This window comes from Mustela lutreola, chromosome 3 (assembly GCF_030435805.1).
Source record: "Mustela lutreola isolate mMusLut2 chromosome 3, mMusLut2.pri, whole genome shotgun sequence".
In the NCBI taxonomy this organism is placed as follows: Eukaryota; Metazoa; Chordata; class Mammalia; order Carnivora; family Mustelidae; genus Mustela; species Mustela lutreola.
Window position 1 is genome coordinate 195,472,726 of NC_081292.1, and position 19,053 is coordinate 195,491,778.

The following is a 19,053-nucleotide window of genomic DNA, read 5'->3' on the forward strand; positions in this document are numbered from 1 at the left end:
TAAGAAAAAGGCTTTTTGAAATGCAGGGCCAGTTTCAAAACATATAATGATATTCAATTAACCAAATACGGTCTATACCTTCGTGGTGTGGGCTAGGACACACATTCTGTTTGACTCTTGAGGAAGCCAAGACTTTCATGGGATTAACCAGGCTGAAAGATCTTGAATCCTTAAAACAGGCTAGAGGAGGGTACTTTTCATAATGTGTCCTCCCAACCCCTCCCCCAAATGATACGGGATCTGAGAGGGTGCGAGATAATCCCCCAATTATGTTCCAGAGGAAACTGAGCTGAAATGGTTTATCTTAAGTCACATAGTTAATCAACAGTAGAGCAGGATTAAGCTCAGGGTTTCTGGATCACAGCCATGTGCATATTATATTTCTTTCAAGCCATTAGTATATGAGTCAACTTGACAATCATTGGTGTGACCAGGGCTGAAACATTAGGTTTAGGTGCCCCAAGTTAGGTGTGACATGAGTATACGGCTGGTGGACAGTGGCACGTTTTCCTGAAAACTCCATTTCTTCCCTGAGAAGTGTGATGCTCTGGCCCTGTGGGCTGGGTGCCTTCCCCCATTTACACAGCCAGAAAGCATTCAAGACTTACTTTGAACATGGCCAGCAAGCTTTTCCTCATATGAGCCCTTCCAGCTGCCAGAAGGTGGGCAACCTCAGGTAGGACCGGCCATCCTGATAAAAGTGGGATCTAATGAGTGCCCAGGGAGAGGAGAACATGGCTCAAAGAGGCCAGCCAAAGCAGTAAGGAGGTAGAAGAAGATGAAACAAATGAGAAACAAAATTTAGTGAGGCACCTGGGTGGCTCTGTCAGTTAAGCATCTCTCTATTTCGGCTCAGGTCATCATCTCCGGGTGATGAGAGGGACCCCTGCATCTGGCTGTGTGCTGTGTGGGGAGTCTGCTAGAGATTCTTTCCCTCTGCCTCTCCCCTTACTCTCTCGTCCTCTCTCTCAAATAAATAAATAAATAAATAAATAAATCTTTAAAAAGACAAGACAACCCCTCCCCCCCAGCAGTATTTACTGAGTTCCAGCAAAGTGCCATGCATAATGTCAGGTGTTATTTTCTTTTCACTACTGAGGCAAGGAGACTTTGAGAGGTTGCATGACATGCCCACTTCCTGGTAAAAGCAACACAGCTTTGAACCTCAGTTTGTCTAATGCCAGTGTTCTTGACCAGGGCATCACTTAGGGCTGTGCCCTCTGTGTCCTGGTGTAGAGATGCCAGGCAGAGGAAGGGAATGGAAGATGAAATCCAGCTAAAGACCCTCTTTGCTACAGTAACCATCTGGAGGCAGAGGCACGTTTTGCTAGTAGCAGCTCCTCCGTGACTTTCATTTTACTCTATTAGCCCCACGGACTGGGTATCTGAAGAGTACGGGACAAGGATCCAAAAGCTGACTGTGACAACGACGGCCCCAGATAAATAAGAGGTTGCCTCGATACTCTGGGGAGGTTTTAACTTGCTGCCTCTATTGTTCCTTATTTTCTCCTGGGTGTGGGTGGCCCGGGGACAGCAAGGGGGTTGATCATAGTGGAAGAAGGTCCAGATCTTTCACATTAATCCTGGTCCTAATGGAAACAAGATCTCACATACCTGAAGTTGCTGGAGAATGTTTTTGCTGAGTTCTGTTTGCCCTTTGTTTTTAACACAAAAGGTTAGGTGAAGTTTGGGGCTGAAAGAAGTAGGTAGAGAGGCCTCGATCAAAATTTGTTTCAGCCACCAAGCAAGACCATCTGGACTTCTGCTCCTGAGTAGAAGCAGCATCCGACATCTGAAAAAGAAATGGAGCCTTTGCCCGAGGGTGACCAGGTTAAGTTATCTTTAAAAAGTGATTTGTATGCAAGGTCCAAAGCAGACTCCAGAGCGACTTGGAGATTATGACAATTCCATCCTGACTGGCTTAAAATACAGGGAAATTTATTATCCCATGTAAAAGGAAGTTCAGAAAGAGGGAAGACTTTATTGATTCCACAGCTCAAAGATACATTCAGACCTAGGTTTTATTGGTTTTTCTCTTTGCTATCAATCGTATCAGCTTTATTCTAAAGCTGGTTCCCCACATGGTCACATGATGGATGCCAACAGCAACTGTTACAGCATACTCTTGTGTTTATTTCCAGTTGGATGAGATAGATTGAATTTTTACTTCCAGAAATCCCAAGCAAGCTTCTCCTTGCATTCTGCCAGCTTAAATTGACTTCATTCTCCCATCTCTGAACCAAACCCTGGCAAGAGGGGTGGGACCACCTGGTTTGGCTTAGACGAATTATCTGGGGTAGGATGCGTGTTGGAAAGTCTTCCAGTTCTCCTCCAAAATGTCACTATACCCTGAAATCCTCCACTGACAAGAATATCAGTCAGGCTTCAATCAGAGAAACAAAACTGCCATGAGTGGCACAGAATAAAGAATTTACTATAGAGATTAGATCCGATGCAGTTGTGGGTGCTGGTGAGGTGGTCTGTGTAGGTTGTTGCTTCTGGGTCTCATGTTGACCCAAAGTCACCATAGGTCAGATAGATTAGCAGTTGGGAAGAAAAGCTGGTGCCCTTCAACATAAGACTCAGGGAAGGGAACAGAGGACATCTGGCAGGTGCTAGAGGGGCTGCAGGTCTGCCACCCGTGCCAACATGGTGAGCCGACAGACCAGTGACAATGTACATGGGTGGCCACGGAGCCCGGTGCTCTCCATCAACTGCAGAATATAACCAAACATATGAGGCTTCAGTCACCTCCCAAATCTTATACAAAATGTCTCTTGTAATCAATGCTAACCTTCAACCATACAACAGGGGGAATTCTGGAGGGAATTTGCTCCAGCTTAATAGCACAAAGCAACCACAGTAAGAATAATCGAGTGCAGTGATTTTCAATCAGGGGTTATTTTGCCTCCCAAGGGACATTTGGGGATGTCTGGAGACATTTTTTTGGTTGTTGCAACCGGGAGGAAGCTACTGGCATCTAGTGGGTAAAAGCCAGAGATGCTGCTAAATATCCTACAATGCACAGGGCAGCCCCATCACAGCAAAGATTTGTCTGGTTCAAAACGTCAGTAGTGCCAACGTTGAAAAACCCTGATTTGGGTGACCACCAGTTGTAAACAAGTTATGATCAAACTCTCTCCATTTCAAGCTCATAGAGCAGGAAGAAGACACTACTTAGGTTTATTTGGGGGTGGAAATTACTGGCATAGGCCTACATTTGAGAATAAAGTACACTCCCAGGACATTTGGCACCTGCCACACATAGCTATTATTAGAAGGCCTTTACCTTAAAAATAAATTTAAAAAAAAGTAATAAAATTTTATCTCCAACTTGGTTGCAAGCCCATAAAGAATATGAGCCCTCCCTTTCCCCTATACTGACTTGTTCGTAAGTTTCTTGACTGATTTTACTAGAGTGTAAGAGCTGCAGCGTTTATATGCAACCACATTTATGCATAAGAGCTACCTGTAGATAGAAATTATATACTGTGCTGCAGATGGGCTCTCAGGCCTCTTGGGACATGGCTTACTGGTACAACATGGTTGCTTATAGGAGGAATTTTATTGTGTTGAAAAGGGTTGGAAGACCAGGATTGGTATTTCCAATTAAATTCTCAGGAAAAGTTTTTTTCTGATGATTTAGTGGCACCATTCATGTCAGATACCACTTGACTGATGGGATGGAAGTTGTTGGAAAGAAATCTAAGCCAAGAAGGGTAGTGTGTCCTTTCAAAGCTTCCATTTTCTCTTAGATTGTTGGTACTTCCATGAATTCTGTGGTATGGCTTCTGTCAACCCAGGAGGCAATAGGTAATAGACACTGGTTGATGGCAAGCTGCTTATGGATCTGATGCTGTAACTCACTGGCACCTTCACAATGTAAGAGGAAAGGATCGACTAAATGGTCACCAATCCTCACCAGACTACCATGGTTGCAGATTTCATCCTAAGGATGTAGGGTTCTGGTGAGCCTCAGGAGTGTAAGGAAGAAAACCAATGAGAAAACTTGAATATATCCTCTGCCTTGCTAACACCAGGTGAAATGTGGAGATCCATTCTAGTACATTCTAAAGAAAATGTAAATATATATATGCATAATATAAAGGATGCATGTGGAATTGACAGGTGAATGAGGCATTGATTCACTGTGTCTATACGAGCTGTATATTTTTTTAATGAGGTATAATTGACATACAACATTATCTTATCTTAGTTGTAGGTATACCATGTGACTCAGTATTTGTATAAATTGAAAAATGATCGCCATAAGAGTCTTTAACGTCCAACACCATATATATTGAGAGAGAGAATAAAAACCATTTTCTCAACTTATTTTTACAATGAAACTCTTGCTTCAAAGAATTCCTATTACGTATTTCAAAACATGGTGTGGGAAATGCTGTACCTTATTGCTTCCTTTGATTTAAAGTAATGTCTCTTAAGGTTTGGGGGCTAATAATGTTGGGGTTTTTGGTTGTTGTTGTTGTTCTGAATGCCAAGAGTTTTAATTTATTATAAACTTTATGTGTATAATTTTCATAAGATTTTTTTTCACATCTTAATTTTTTTGTTTTCAGTGTTCCAAGATTCATTGTTTATGCACCAGACCCAGTACTCCGTGCAATACATGTCCTCCATAATACCCACCACCAGGCTCACCTAACCCTCCACGCACTCCCCTCCAAAACCCTCAGTTGGTTTCTCAGAGTTCACAGTCTCTCATGCTTCATCTCGCCCTCCAGTTTACTCCAGTTCACTTTTCCTTTCCTTCTTCTAATGTCCTCCATGTTATTTCTTATGTTACACAAGTAAGTGAAACCATATAATTGACTTTCTCTGCTTGACTTACTTCACTCAGCATAATCTCCTCCAGTCCTGTCCATGTTGATACAAAAGTTGGGTATTCATCCTTTCTGATGGCTTTAATAATCTTTTCTGATTATAAAGATAATGCACATTCACTTAAAAAATGAAAAAAAAAAAAGAAAAAGGAATGAAGAACAATACAAAAATCAGTAATAGTATTTCTACACAGAAATAACCACCATGAATATTTTAGTATATGTCCTTTGTCTTCCTTTCTCATTTCTTTTCTCTCATACTCTCCATTTCCATACACCTAAACATTAAGCACAAACCTGGAATAATATTTTATATACTGTTTTATAACTTGGTTTGTTTAACCATACATAGTAAAAGTTTTTCTGTGTCAATAGATAGAAATCTAATTTTCTATTATTAATGGTTAGATGAGATGTAATTAATAAAATGAGCCATACTTGATTGGACTAATTTTCCACAAATGAAATTTAGGGTTTCTTTAAAAAAATAGAATCTCCACTGAATACTCTTTTTCCCACTGAATATTCTTAATATACAAATCTTTGCATCATTGAACACTTGAATATTTCTTTCCTTAGGAAAAATTTCTATAAGTAGACTTATTGGCTCAAAGGGCATTCATATTTGAAGGCTTTAGATATTCATTTTGGAGCTAATATTTTCTTAGCAATATTATATGCTTAATTCTGGGGGAGGGGTTGTACATGAATTGCAATCATGAGTTTTATTGGATACAAGGGGCCCTGCTCGGTGCTTTTTTTCCAAAGAGCAAACGTGCCTGCTAGCAGTAAATATGAAACAAAACCTCAGTTCTGCAATCTGGCACGCAATTGTTCATTTCTTCAACAGAGCAAGGGGAAAAAAAGTGGTTTTGATAGTGTAACAAACACATTGATCTATTGAAGTACTACCACAGACATATTTAATTTCTGTGAAAATAATTGGGTCTGTGGGAATAATTATAGCTATCAAATTGTTTCTTCCAAAAAAGAAAGGAAAGGGGGTTTAAATCATTAACAATCAGAGTCATAGCTCTTTTGATCCTCAGGAAAAGAAGCATGAAAGTTGCCCTCAAGTGGGAGGGTAGGCAGGGAGAAAGAAAGGGAAGGGGTAGTCTTTATGGTTCCACCTTCCCCCAGCACACAAAGGGTTGGCAGTATCTCAAGTTCCATTTATCTGTCAGCTGCCATAGCTCTCGGCCTTGGATGAGGGGCTATGGGGGCATAGGTGGGGGTAGCTGCTGAGAGAAGAGGCAGCTTATGGTTTTGTATCTTCTACATTGCAAGGGCAAAAGCCATGTGACCCTTGGTTATAAGGCTGGTTAAGGCATTTTCACATGTTCTCTTAATCATCACAGCTATAGAGTGAAGTTTGTACCATTATATCCATTTTACAGAAGAAAACTGAGGATCAAAGAACTTAGAGGTGGACGTGGTTTGCTGTTGTAAGAGAGTGGGGAATGGAGTTGGAACCCTGACACTGCAACTCCAAACATATAATTGTCTAGTAACTTACCTGTTCCGTATTATTTTTCCTGTTACTCACTAATGATTCCCATGTACCAAGTACTTTCACATAAATAATCACATATATTTAACCCTCAGAAAAGTCCTCTGAAATAGATTTTATAATCTATATGAGTTTGCTAAAGCTGCTATAACAAGGTACCACATGCCGAGTAGCTTAACAATAGAAATATTTTACAGTTCTGAAGGCTAAAAGTCCTAGATCATGGTGTGGACAAGGCCATGCTCCCTCTGAAGGCCCGAGGGAAGATAGTTCTGGGTCTCTCACCTGTTACCTATTTGGTAAAACTTACGGGTAGTTTCTTGACTTGTGGTAGCCTGTCCCCTGTCTTCTCATGGTATTCTGCTTATGTGTGCGCATCTCCAACTTTCTCTTTTTTATAAGGACACCAGTCATGTTGGATTAGGGGCCCACCCTACTCCAGTATGACCTCGTCTTAACTACTTAAAGCTGCAACAACCCTATTTCCAAATAAGATCATATTCTGAGGTACTGGAGGTTAGATCTTCAACATATGAATTTGGTGGGGGACACAATTCAACCCATAACAGCATCTCCATTTTTCATGTGACAAAACTGGTTGATCTAAATTTGCTGAGCATGGAAATGTCAGGGCCAGGATTTGGAGTCAGCTTTTCTGAAGAGGAGCCCACAGCATTTTGCTATTATAGTTCTCTTCCTCACAAATAAATATGGATTAGATCAGAGCCAATGTGACTGAGACATAAACAATTGTCATGCAAATCGTACATTAGAAATGCAAATAAAATGTAATTACAAAGATGATTTAATCCCAGGCCAGCCTACTTGATGGACTTAAAAGGGCAAAAGTCACAGGAGATTCTTGATTTGGGGAATATAGGGCTTGCAGACCCACAAGTCTGCTGAGCAGGAAGATTAGATGATTCAAAGCTGGGAAGCGTATAAACTGATTGTCTGGCCAACAGGTGAAAAGGAGAAAACTGGGGACAGGGTACTAAGTTGGGTGCAGAGAACACACTTGTGAGGCCAAGTATCCCAAGGTGGATGACACCCCGAGACTCAGTAATCCTAAGAAAGGCACTGTTACTGTAGGGCAGTTACTAGATTACTAGAGGGTAGAATGACCAGTGCCTTAGTGGCCGGGGGCTGAGAGGTTACCCAGAATGGGATTTTTAGCCCTAAAACCTAGACAGTCCCAGGCAAATGTATGGTTGTCACTTAATAAGGAGGGAAACCTGGCAGTCTGGCATGAACCTGATTGATTAGTAAGTGGGGCCTCCTGGTTTAAGTACCACACTAGGGAGTCAAAAATTTGCCATAGGAAGCGTTCAACTTCCAGTGGAAATAATGATGTTGTTAGGTATCACACCTTATCAGTACATAGCTTCCCCACCGCCACACACACAGAGTGTACCTACATCGCTTTCCCATTAGCTGAGGAGGTTACATTAGGAGATGGTGGATTCCACTGAAAGTGAAAATCATAGACAGGCTTCGGTCCTTTGTTGGTAACTGAAATATCAAAGGCGAAGACTAGCCTCACCAAAGGACCTTTCTGTTTCACCCCCTTTTCTCCAGTCCCTGCTCTGGTCCCTTACGTGACCAGGCAATGAGAGAAGAGAATTTCTTCAATTTTTCTGATTGAAAAATAACTAAGGCCCTTATTCACAGCACAGATTCTGTGGGGCCCCTGGGAGGCTCAGTCAGTTAAGCGCCTGACTCTTGATTTTGGCTTAGGTTATGATCTCAGGGTTAAGATCAAGCCCTGGGTCTGCTTCAGGCTGGGTGTGGAGCCTGCTTAAGATTCTCGGTCTCCCTCTCCCTCTGCCCCTTCCCACTGCCCTGCTAAAGAAGAAGAAGAAGGAGGAGGAGGAAGAAAAGAGAGAAACAGCACAGATTCAGAAACAACTTTATTCAGAAGCTCCAGGGAAGAGCCTGAGAAGCTATGTGTGTGTGTATTTTCAATCCTATATATACTTAAACTAGCTCCCAGGTGATTATTCAAAGTGGGGAAGAGTTAGGAACTCTTGACCGGGAGCCACACCAGTAGGAGACCACATGCCCATCCTCTTCTCAAAACAAAGTGAGAGATACACAGAGGGGAGAGGAACTGGAAAATACTAGTTTCTGTTCAGTTTGCCTGTGCCTATTTCCAGAGGCATGTTTTTTTGTTTCCCAACAAGCACACCTAGGAAAGAGGGTGGATGGATTTTTTTTTTTTTTTTTTTTTTTTTTTTTCCAATAGTCTGGCTCTGTAGATTTTTCTGACAGCAATGTTTCTGGCAGCCCAAGAGAACTGGGGAAGGATGCGGGTGGTGTGATGTAGGGGTGAGAACAGAACCTCAGCACACGGCAGGTAAGAGAGGCCTCATCTCTCTGCGTCGTGCTCCTGTCTGTGTGGAGGACGAGGAGGGTTCCAGATTGTTAACCAGCAGCAGCTGGCAGCTTTATTGTTTTTTAATTAAATAACCCCCAGCCACAGGAGCACGCACGAATCCCCCACCCCCTCCTCCTCATGAAACCTCATTAAGCAAGAGGACTATAATTAAACCCGGAATCCACGGTTGACACTCCTACCATCAGTCTATTGCTACTGCGTCCGGCTGTGGGTAAAAAGACAGCTCTCTCCTCCACGTTTTATGGGCAGAGGGCAAATAACAGGGAGAGGCCATCTTTATCTGTCACGTAATGGGCAACTCGGCCCTTCCTTGAGGGCAACCAGATGTGCCTTTTGTCCTTAACTACCTCCGTGGTGGATGGGCGGCCATCAAATAAAGAAAGACATCTGCCCGGGAGGGCCAAAGAGCAAAGGAATTTTCCTGATGTTACTTAGTGGTGCGTTTGGGCCCAATATGTCAGGACAATCTCGGTATGATTGGAAGTGATATGGAAAGTGGTAGCCATCAGCACTTTAAAGTAGGCCTATTTTTGTCTTACCAGGGGCGGTATGGCTACACAGGCGCTTGTTTCTCCTACCTTGCCTCTCCTTCTCTTCTGCCCCTCCTTACTTGGTTGGCCCCCTTAACTGTACCTCACCCATCCCCCGCAGTCTCTTTCCTCTATGCCTGCCATTCCTCGGTCTCTGAACCCCTTGTACCTAATGTCTAATTGCAGAGCCTCTCAGTATGTAGTAGCTCTCATTGATACGTGGAATACTGCTGCTTTTTTTTTTTTTTTTAATATTTTATTTATTTATTTGACAGAGATCACAAGTAGGCAGAGAGGTGGGCCGAGAAAAAGGAGAAAGCAGGCTCCCCATGGAGCAGAGAGCCGGATGTGGGGCTGGATCCCAGGATCCTGGGATCATGACCTGAGCCGAAGGCAGAGGCTTTAACCCACTGAGCCACCCAGGCGCCCCCGGAATACTGCTTCTTAACATAGGAGCAGACTCCTTTAAAAAATCTCCTGCATGGGCAGAGGAGTGAGGGAGCAGATGAGCACAGAAAGGCAGAGCTCTTTTCAGATGTAATCAATCCTGAAAAGCCAAATTCCTCTCCCTACCCCCAGCTTGGGCAAAGCCCTGGTAATATTGTTTCCTGTAAAGTCCCCAAACCCAGTGAAAACGAATTTATCATTTACATCATTTCTCTTTGTAGCTCTGACAATTCATATTACCCCAGAACCTGACATCTCCACTTTCCTCCAATTGATAAATAATCTCTTTTTGATTTCTGTAACTGAGACACATCATAAGCCCAACATACAAAGGAAGATTCATTGGTCGTTTATTTCACATGTGAGCTCCTTGAAAAATTGAGTCCGCGTCACCATTTGGGCATTAATTCCTGACATGCCACTTATCATATTTTGATTGTTTCCAGGAGAACACCATACTTTAACTCTTTGGGAATAATTTAACTGATCAAATACACGCATCTGGTTGTTATGGTAACTAAAGTTCTAAAAATAATATAAAGAAAAGACTACCTTTAATTGAAATCACAAGAAGTTGTTATGGTAACTGGAATTTTAAAAGTAACTAGGTTAAACTACATTTCATTTTATCCAGCTCTTTACACAAACAAATTCTGATTAAAATATCAGGTTTAATTTAATCAGTTAATTAATGTCACTAAATGTCATTTATCTTATAACTCTCATTTACATTCACTGCTGAATTATCCCACTTGCTAATTTATAACCATTCTGCCTTCAATTTAACATTCTGGAACCTGGGGCAAAGTGTGTAGTGAGAAAGTGTAGCTAGGATTAGATATCAACCTAAATTCTGCCTCTGCCTCTTATTAGCCTCCTGAACCATCCATTTCTCTATCTGTAAGGTGGGGATGAGATTACCAGCTCTGCTTTTGACATATTCTCTGTATGGCTCAAATAAAATTATGTATATGAACATGTTTGATATTTGAGAACATACCACAATGGAACACATTATTATACCATGTTATTTTGTCTACACACGTTTGGTTACCCAGTTTTTAAAAAAGAAAACCATATGAAAATAAACTAGAACTGTTTACACTTACAACACTGAGTACAGAATTTTAAGTTGAGATAATTAATTCAAGAGTGATACTGATCATTCTCATCTTCCAGGTCAAAACTCTTAAGAATGGAGGGATCTGGATAAGGGTAAGGGTAGTATTAAATCCTTCACTGATATCCCCTATTTTGTCTTTCATATAAGAGGTACATGAAAGGTACTTAATAAGTTTATATTCATTCACCATGTTTTAGTAGTGGATTCCACATGTTTAAGGATCTGTGCTAAAATAAACTCTTACACCATTCAAATTATTCCCATTTTGAGAAGAGATGTAGACATGGAAACAAATGTTCTCAATCAAACTCTGGTTTCCATGAGACGAGAGGAATAGATCAAGTCTGTAGGAAGATGGGTGGTGTGAGTGGGTTTAACAAAAACTTGTTTAGAAGATAAACCTTGAAGAGTGTGTACCAGGCCTGGGAGTGTTTGGGGATAATGGAGGTCATCCCATTCATTGGGACAATGTGTAAAGGCTCACACCTGTTCCAGGAACTAAGCTTGGTGAGAGAGAGAGAGAGAGAGAGAGAGACAGCAGGAACTAAGACTGAAATGTGCAGGGTTCTGGACCGTATTTGCTAATGAGCACTACAGAAACACAGAACTTAGTGTTTGAGACCTGAAGAAAAAAAATGTATTCGCCTCAAAAATAAAACTTCAAAATTGAGTTTAATTCATGTTTAAACATCTACAAAATGTAATGTTGGGCCAACTTCATTAATTATCATATTTACTACTCCTAAATATTTCATTACAGTTAAAACAATTTGAAAGTTAAATTTTTCTAACTTTGCAAGAATTTCCAACAATGCAGAGTAATTGCCAAGAACTCATAGCCAATCTCAAATTAAATTTGCTATCTGTAGCCAAATTATTTCCTCAAGCAAAATTATATTTTTTTACCCCCCAAATAAGTGCGTGTTAATGAGTTAGATATGGTGTAGAATAGAAGCTCCAGAAGCAAGAATTCTGGAGGTCTATATGGTTTTTAATGGAACAGACAGGATTTTTTTGTTGTTGTTTGGTTTGGTTTTGGTTTTGGTTTTAGGGGGTTTCTTGTTTGTTTTTTTGTGACTTAAGGACTTAAAAATAAGAGGAAACAACTAGCAAAACAATGATAGAGACAGGGGTGAGTATGTATTGTCAGAACAATGACAGTACATGTTTAATGAAGAGAAATAAAAAAGTGTAGAAAGACTGGTGAAGATTTTGAAAGGAAGATTTGCGTTCTTTTCTTGGCTCCATTGCCTGGAGCTCAGCTTCCCATGTGCACCAGTGTGGCAGACAGCTATTATCTGTGCCAGCATTTTAAGTTCTTGCTACTTCTTCAGTCTGAAAGCTAGCTGAGGACCTGTGGTGGCTTTCCCTTGTCTTCTCTCCTCCAGCCTGTGCAACAGTTTTATCATTACCCAATCTCCTCCATTACATTCCTTCCTACTTGAAATACCTGGAGTTGACTTTATTTTTCTGACTGAGACCTGATTGGTACACTACAATCATTACAGTTTTTGTTATTGCTAGAATTATTCCCCCCAAGGTCTTAGGAACAGGACCTTATCTTATGCGCTGTAATAGCCCTTGAACCAAGCATGTACCTTCCTGCTACTTTCTCCTCCTTCTCAGTTCAGGGCAGGATTCAATTACAAATCAAACTGGCTGAACCAAGAAAGCATCTTCCTTCTCAGTACAGAGTTCCAATTAGCTACGAACAGTCAATAGGGGATGGCATTAAATATGAAATCTATTTGTCATTCCTGACCTAGATGGGGGAAAAAAAGGTTTGTGGAAAGAATAAATTAATGCATAAATGTAGAACAACCTTTAGTTTAACTCTTTGCTCTTTTAAGGACAGAATATACATCCCTTAGCCTACTGCTGATAGCTGTGCTGTGGATGCTTTTTAGAAGTAAGAAAAAGAGTTAAGAGCCTGGAGAATCATGGACAGAAAAGTCCATGATTTCTTTTTCTTCAAGTACAGAGAAGTAGAGAAGAGTTAATGAGATGGGAATTATATAAGTAAGTAAAATGGTATTTATAATACTGATGTGATTTATATAATATCTTGCAAAAGTTATTTCCAATTCAATTTGAATTTATATCTCTTGATTTGTACATGTCCCAAATATCTAAAGGAACCCTCAGAATGAAGAAAAGACTTTGCCTTTGCCTTTTCTTAAAAACTAGAAACAGGATGTCTATGAGGTGATACTTTAGTTGATGGTTTATAAATGAGGCCTATTAATGTAATGGCTTTTAAAGTTTTTGTTTTTAATCATAGAATCCTTAAACCAGAAAAGTTCCCAAGGGGTCTGAGGCTCTACCCTCTGCCTGTACCTAAATGTTCTCAGACTAATGATCATCATTTCCTCCCCTCAGTGACTTGCTTCAAAGTAGCCAATTTTTGTTTTACTTTTATCTTTAAAAAAAAAAGAAAATACTTTTTTTCACCGTTTCCCTATAATTAGCATATATGTTTTTAATTGGCTTATGTTCTCTCTCTATATTAGATTTTTCTTTTCACTGAGTTTTAAAGGCTAGTTACCCAATCTTGAGTGGAACTTTTCTCATCAAGCCATCATCTCGCCTACACCATTTTTATAGCTAGGCCTCAAATATCTGGGCAAAGGTAATTAACTTTTATGCTTTTTTATTACCTCTGTTACAAAAGAATCTGAATTACTGATATTATATAGTTCTTCTTGAACCATCACATGACCTACTTTTGTGGTAAGATTACCTACTTGTATATTAGCACTGGTAGAATGACTATGTTTTCAAAAGTAACTATCTTGTAAAAATAAAATAAAAGTATCTTGTGATTTTCATTTTTAGCAATATTATAGTTACTGGTATCAGGCTTGCCCTCCCACACTAAACAGCCAGAAATCAAGACATATTTTTCAGTTATTTTCAGACACTTGTAGCACAGGACTGTAATCCATTAGACAAGGCAAACCAAGTGAGCCCAATAATCACACTGGCCTTCTATCTTAGGCACTTCCTGGACTGTGGCTCAGGGAGAGGAAATACAAGCAGAGCAGAGTGATCTTGCTAAGTTAAAAAAGCAGAGATTGGAGTTTGAACAGGCAGAGGCAGCTGGGATTTATAAGACAGAGTACTAAAGAAAAAAAAGGATATGAAGAGAACAGCTCCAAAATTAGCTGCATCTCCGCTACGTCCTATTCTCTAAGCCTCTTTTTTCTACATGTTTTAGTGGTTGCTCTAAGGTTTATAACATGCATCCTTGACTTATTCTTAACATAAGACAAAAGTAATATACACAAAGTATAATATATAATGTCCATGTAGGGATTATCCCAGGATATATGGTTTGTTTAATGTTTGAAAACCTGTTAACGCAGTTCACCATTAATAAAATAAAAAGGGAGAAAAGCAAAGAGCCTCTCAATAGAAGCAGAAAAAAATACACTTTGATAAAATTCAATACCACTTCATGATAAAACCTTTTAGCAAATTGGGAATAGAAGAGAACTAGCTCAATTTGACAAAAGCACCTTAAAAAAAAAGGAGGAAGTATCAGTCTCAGTGATGATAAACAAAATGTCCCCTATGTCAGTGAAGTGAATAAGACAAGGTTTTCTGCTCTCACCACTTCTATTTAAGATTTTACTGGAAGGCCTAGCCAATGCAATAAGACAATAAAAATTTTTAAAAAGACAATGGCCACCTGCTTTCCAAAATGACTATGTTACAGGATTTTTTTCTCCTTTGGTGTCTATGGTTCCTGGTAGGGTTAATCAAATTAAAACGCCCCCCCAACAAGTCCATAAAAACCGGTAGCCTTAGAAATACTGGGGGCGACTCTCTCCGTCCCCTCCCTCTTCAGGAACTTTGTGCGATCCCTCAAACTTTGTATTATCGCTCAATAAACTTTCCTTTGCTGCCTACCCCTCTGTCTGGTCTACCTCATTATTCTTCCAAGTAGTGTTACCAGGAACCATGGGCACCGAAGGAGAAAAAAAATCCCGTAACGCAGTCATTTCAGAAGGCAGGTGGGAAGTTTCTATGCATTTACCATAGAACCCAGAAATTCTGCTTTTAGGTATTTACCTGAGGGGTGAAAAATATGTTCATATAAAGACTTATAAACATATATTTATAGTCACTTTAAAAAATACAATAACAACCACTGGAACAACACAAATGTCCATCAACAGATGAGAGAGGATAAATAAATTGTGATATGGCCATACAAGGGTATAATACCCAACAATATGAAGGAATGAATTACTGGCACATACAGAAATCTGGCCAAATTTCATAAGTCGTATACTAAGAAAAAGAATCCTGACACAAAACAGTATACAATATATGACTGCATTTATATGAAATTTTGAAAAAGTCAAAAGTAATCTATAGAGACAGAAAATAAATCAGTGGTTGCCTGGGGCCAGGGTAAGATGTGGGACACAAATTTTAGGGGGCGATGGTAATGTTTGGTCTGGTTTGTATTGGTTATTAAATGGATGTTGAAATGGGTGTATTTCTTCATATGCATTTAATAATGCACTTAAATGGGCTTACTTTGTTATCTGTAAATTTTATCTCACTAAAATTAATTTATTGAAAAGAAATATTCTTTTTTTTTTTAAAGATTTTATTTATTTGACAGAAGGGATCACAAGTAGGCAGAGAGGCAGGCGGGGGTGAGGGGGAAGAGGCTCCCTGCTGAGCAGAGAGCCCGATGTGGGGCTCAATTCCAGGACACTGAGATCATGACCTGAGCTGAAGATAGAGGCTTAACCCACTGAGCCAGCCAGGTGCCCCTCAGAAAGGAAATATTCTAATCCTGTTATCCTCCCAAACTCATTCTTTCTCTGTTTCAATTTCTATATGAAATCAATTACTGCATATATAGCTAATATACCTATTTGAGGTATGAAAAGTCAGATCTGTTATATATATATTACACATGGATATACATTATATATGGGCATTTCTTTTGGGGGAAAACTTCAAATCATTACTTTCTGTACTGCTGTATTTTCTTACAATTTTTAAAAAGAAGTTACTGTATTGATCTTGCCACATACAACTGAATAACTTTTACCAAAATTAATAAGATCATGTAGGACTTTTCCCCTCCTTTAACATTTGAACAGGGGTGCCTGGGTGTCTCAGTCAGTTAAGGGTCACACTCTTGATTTCAGCTCAGGTCATAATCTCATGATCATGAGATCGAGCCCTGTGTCAGTGCAGCCTGGAGCGTGCTTAACATTCTCTATTCCCCTTGCCCTATGCCCCTCCCCACTCTAAAAAAAAGGCATGAACCTTCAGCTGCATTTTTATCACATGACTTTTCCCTTTTGGCCATATCTGATTGGCTTGACTTAGGTCTTTTTATTTTTATTTTTATTTTGTTAAGATTTTATTTATTTGTTTGACAGAGAGAAGATCACAAGTAGGCAGAGAGAGAGGGAAGCAGGCTCCCTGCTGAGCAGAGAGCCCGATGCAGGGCTGGATCCCAGGACCCTGAGACCATGACCTGAGCCGAAGGCACAGGCTTAACCCACTGAGCCACCCAGGCACCACAACTTAGGTCTTTTTAATTAGTTACAGCTTAAAGTACAGGATTACAGAGTAGAGCCATGACTGCTGAAGAACCCTACTCCCATAGATTGGAGGAGTTCCCTTAAAAAAGATAGAGACCTTTAACAGGTGTATTTTCTAAAATTTCACATATATCCAGAAAGGAACACCCCAAATTTCTGCTATTTCATACCTTGATTGTCTGGAGCACATACACAATTCTAAAGACGCTTCTCCAGATAATTGTACTTCCCAACAAGAAGTAACCCAAGGTCCTATCAAAAGTGACATAGATACCGGACACGTAAATAGGTCACTGCCTTCAAAAAGCATTACCTCCCCGAGAAATGCTTTTCTCCTGTACTTTTGTTATCATTCCATCACTTTTCTCTTTAACTAGTGAATCAAAAAATATTTCAACCTACTTTATATACAATAGTATGTAGAAAAGGAGAAAAAAGATACAAAGAAAAATGACAACTCCTAATCAAAGGAGGAAAGAGAAAAGGGAAAGTGGGTGGAAAAATTAAATCTTTGGGCTCAACTAACAAGACACAGAAGTGGAAACTATAGTTCTTGATGCTACGAATGACCTCCCTTCTCTTACCCATCCCGTCACCTTCTGAGCTTTAGTCAAAACCTTATTTTACTTAGTTTCTGTCCTTGGAAGACTTCTGAGTCCTGAAAGACCCTGTTGGTGGGTTTTTGGCCCTGGGTATGATGGTAAAATTCCAATAAAATCTCCAAATTCCATCAACATTGTATAAAGTAGAAACCTTTTTCTTTCTTTCTTTCTTTCTTTTTTTTAAGATTTATTTATTTATTTTAGAGAGAGAGAGAGAGTGGGGAGGGGCAGAGGGAGACAGAGAAATCTCAAGGCGACTCCTCACTGAGGTCATGATCTCAGGGTTATGAGATCGATCCCTGAGATCATGACCTGATCCAAAAGCAAGTCAGACTTAACTGACTGACCCACTCAGGCACCCTGTAGAAACAGTTTTCTTAAGATAATTTCAGCTAACAGTATATACCTTACATTTAAAAATTAATTTGTGACATTCTACAAATTAGTACTATGAAAGGACTACAAAATTACAAATGCTTATCATAAAAAAATTGGGGCAGTATAGAATTATGTCAAAATAATTCTTAAAGATAGAAATAAAAAGCAAGTCAGTTAAGTGTCTGCCTTCAGCTCAGGTCATGGTCCCAGGGTCCTGGGATCGAGCCCCACATTGGGCTCCCTGCTCAGCAGAGAGCCTGCTTCTCCCTCTCTCTCTCTGACCCTCCACCTACTTGTGTGTGCTCTCTCTCTCTCTCTCTCCTTCTATCAAATAAATAAGTAAAATCTTAAAAAAAAAAAAAAAGAATGTAGCAAAACTCTCTTCAATCCCATCCTTGTCTTCCTCCTATAAGTAGATGTGAACTACTATTGACAGTGTAGTAAAATTTCTTGTGGACTTTTTTTGATGCATATACGTGTGTGTGTGTGTGTGTGTGTATTTATGTCCTTTGGTATATGAGAACATATCAAAGGCTCAGGGCTGGTTGCTATTGCTGCCTATGATGTATGTTTATAAGCACTAAAATAGCCAAAGAGTAAATAGTGAGAAGTAAATATGCAGAGCCAAACACTTGGTTAATTTGGTTAATCAACTCTATCATAAGTAGCCTGGTCCAGGCTACAGAACCTGCTAGAAGTTCCCAGCAGGGAAGAAGGAGGGGCTAGTGACGGGGGAAATGAACTGATCATCAGGACCCGCGGACTGTGATTCATGCTGTTGTCTGTGTCTGATGTGCCTGATTGGAGCAAGTGGGATGAGAACCACTTTACGCCCTTCAGGAAAGTAGCCATTCTTGGTTTTAGTTTGAGTTTATGAAGATTCACCAAGCATGATGCAAAGAGACATTAAAAACATTAATGTGATATGGAGAAAGGGTCTCTGTCCATTTGGCTCTGGTTCAGAGTATCATACTTGTTGGCTTGGGCTCTGCATTGTTTCACTCTGCCCAGTGGCTAGGTAACCTTGGAGAAGGCAAATCCTACCAAAGGAATAGCAATAAAATGGAATCTAGAGATGTTGCACTACAGAGGTTTCAATTTAAATTCTTAAGGACTTTTTAAATAAAATTTTATTTTTAGAACAGATTTCTAAATGTTGATTTACAGAAAGCTTTTGAAAATAAGATTTTTCCTGGGGCGCCTGGGTGGCTCAGTGGGTTAAAGCCTTTGCCTTTGGATCAGGTCATGATCCCAGGGTCCTGGAATCGAGCCCCGCATCAGGCTCTCTGCTCGGTGGGGAGCCTGCTTCCTCCTCTCTCTCTCTCTGCCTGCCTCTCTGCCTACTTGTGACCTCTGTCTGTCAAATAAATAAAATCTTTAAAAAAAAAAGTAAGATTTTTCCTGTATCCCATGCCCGATTTTCCCTATTATTAACATCTTATATTAGAATGATGCATTGTCATGATAAATAAATCAATATTGAAACATTATTAGTAACTAAAGCCCATATTTTAGTTTCATTTCCTTAGTTTTTACCTGAAGTCCTGTTCCAGGATCCCATTCAGGACATTTTAGTTAATCATCATGTCTCCTTAGGCTCCTCTCGGCTGTGACAGTTTCTCAGAAATTCTTTGTTTTTGATGAC

At 39.9% G+C, this 19,053-nt stretch overlaps 1 long non-coding RNA gene across 1 annotated transcript; it reads right to left on the minus strand.

The window, feature by feature from the left end:
• Positions 1–1,930: 1,930 nt before the first annotated feature.
• LOC131828206 (uncharacterized) lies at positions 1,931–19,036 on the minus strand. The gene is made up of 3 exons (XR_009352286.1): positions 18,945–19,036; positions 4,853–4,964; positions 1,931–2,714 (listed from the first exon to the last, which is right to left on the minus strand). It is a non-coding gene; the product is annotated as an uncharacterized LOC131828206 (long non-coding RNA).
• Between the last annotated feature and the right edge of the window lie 17 nt (positions 19,037–19,053).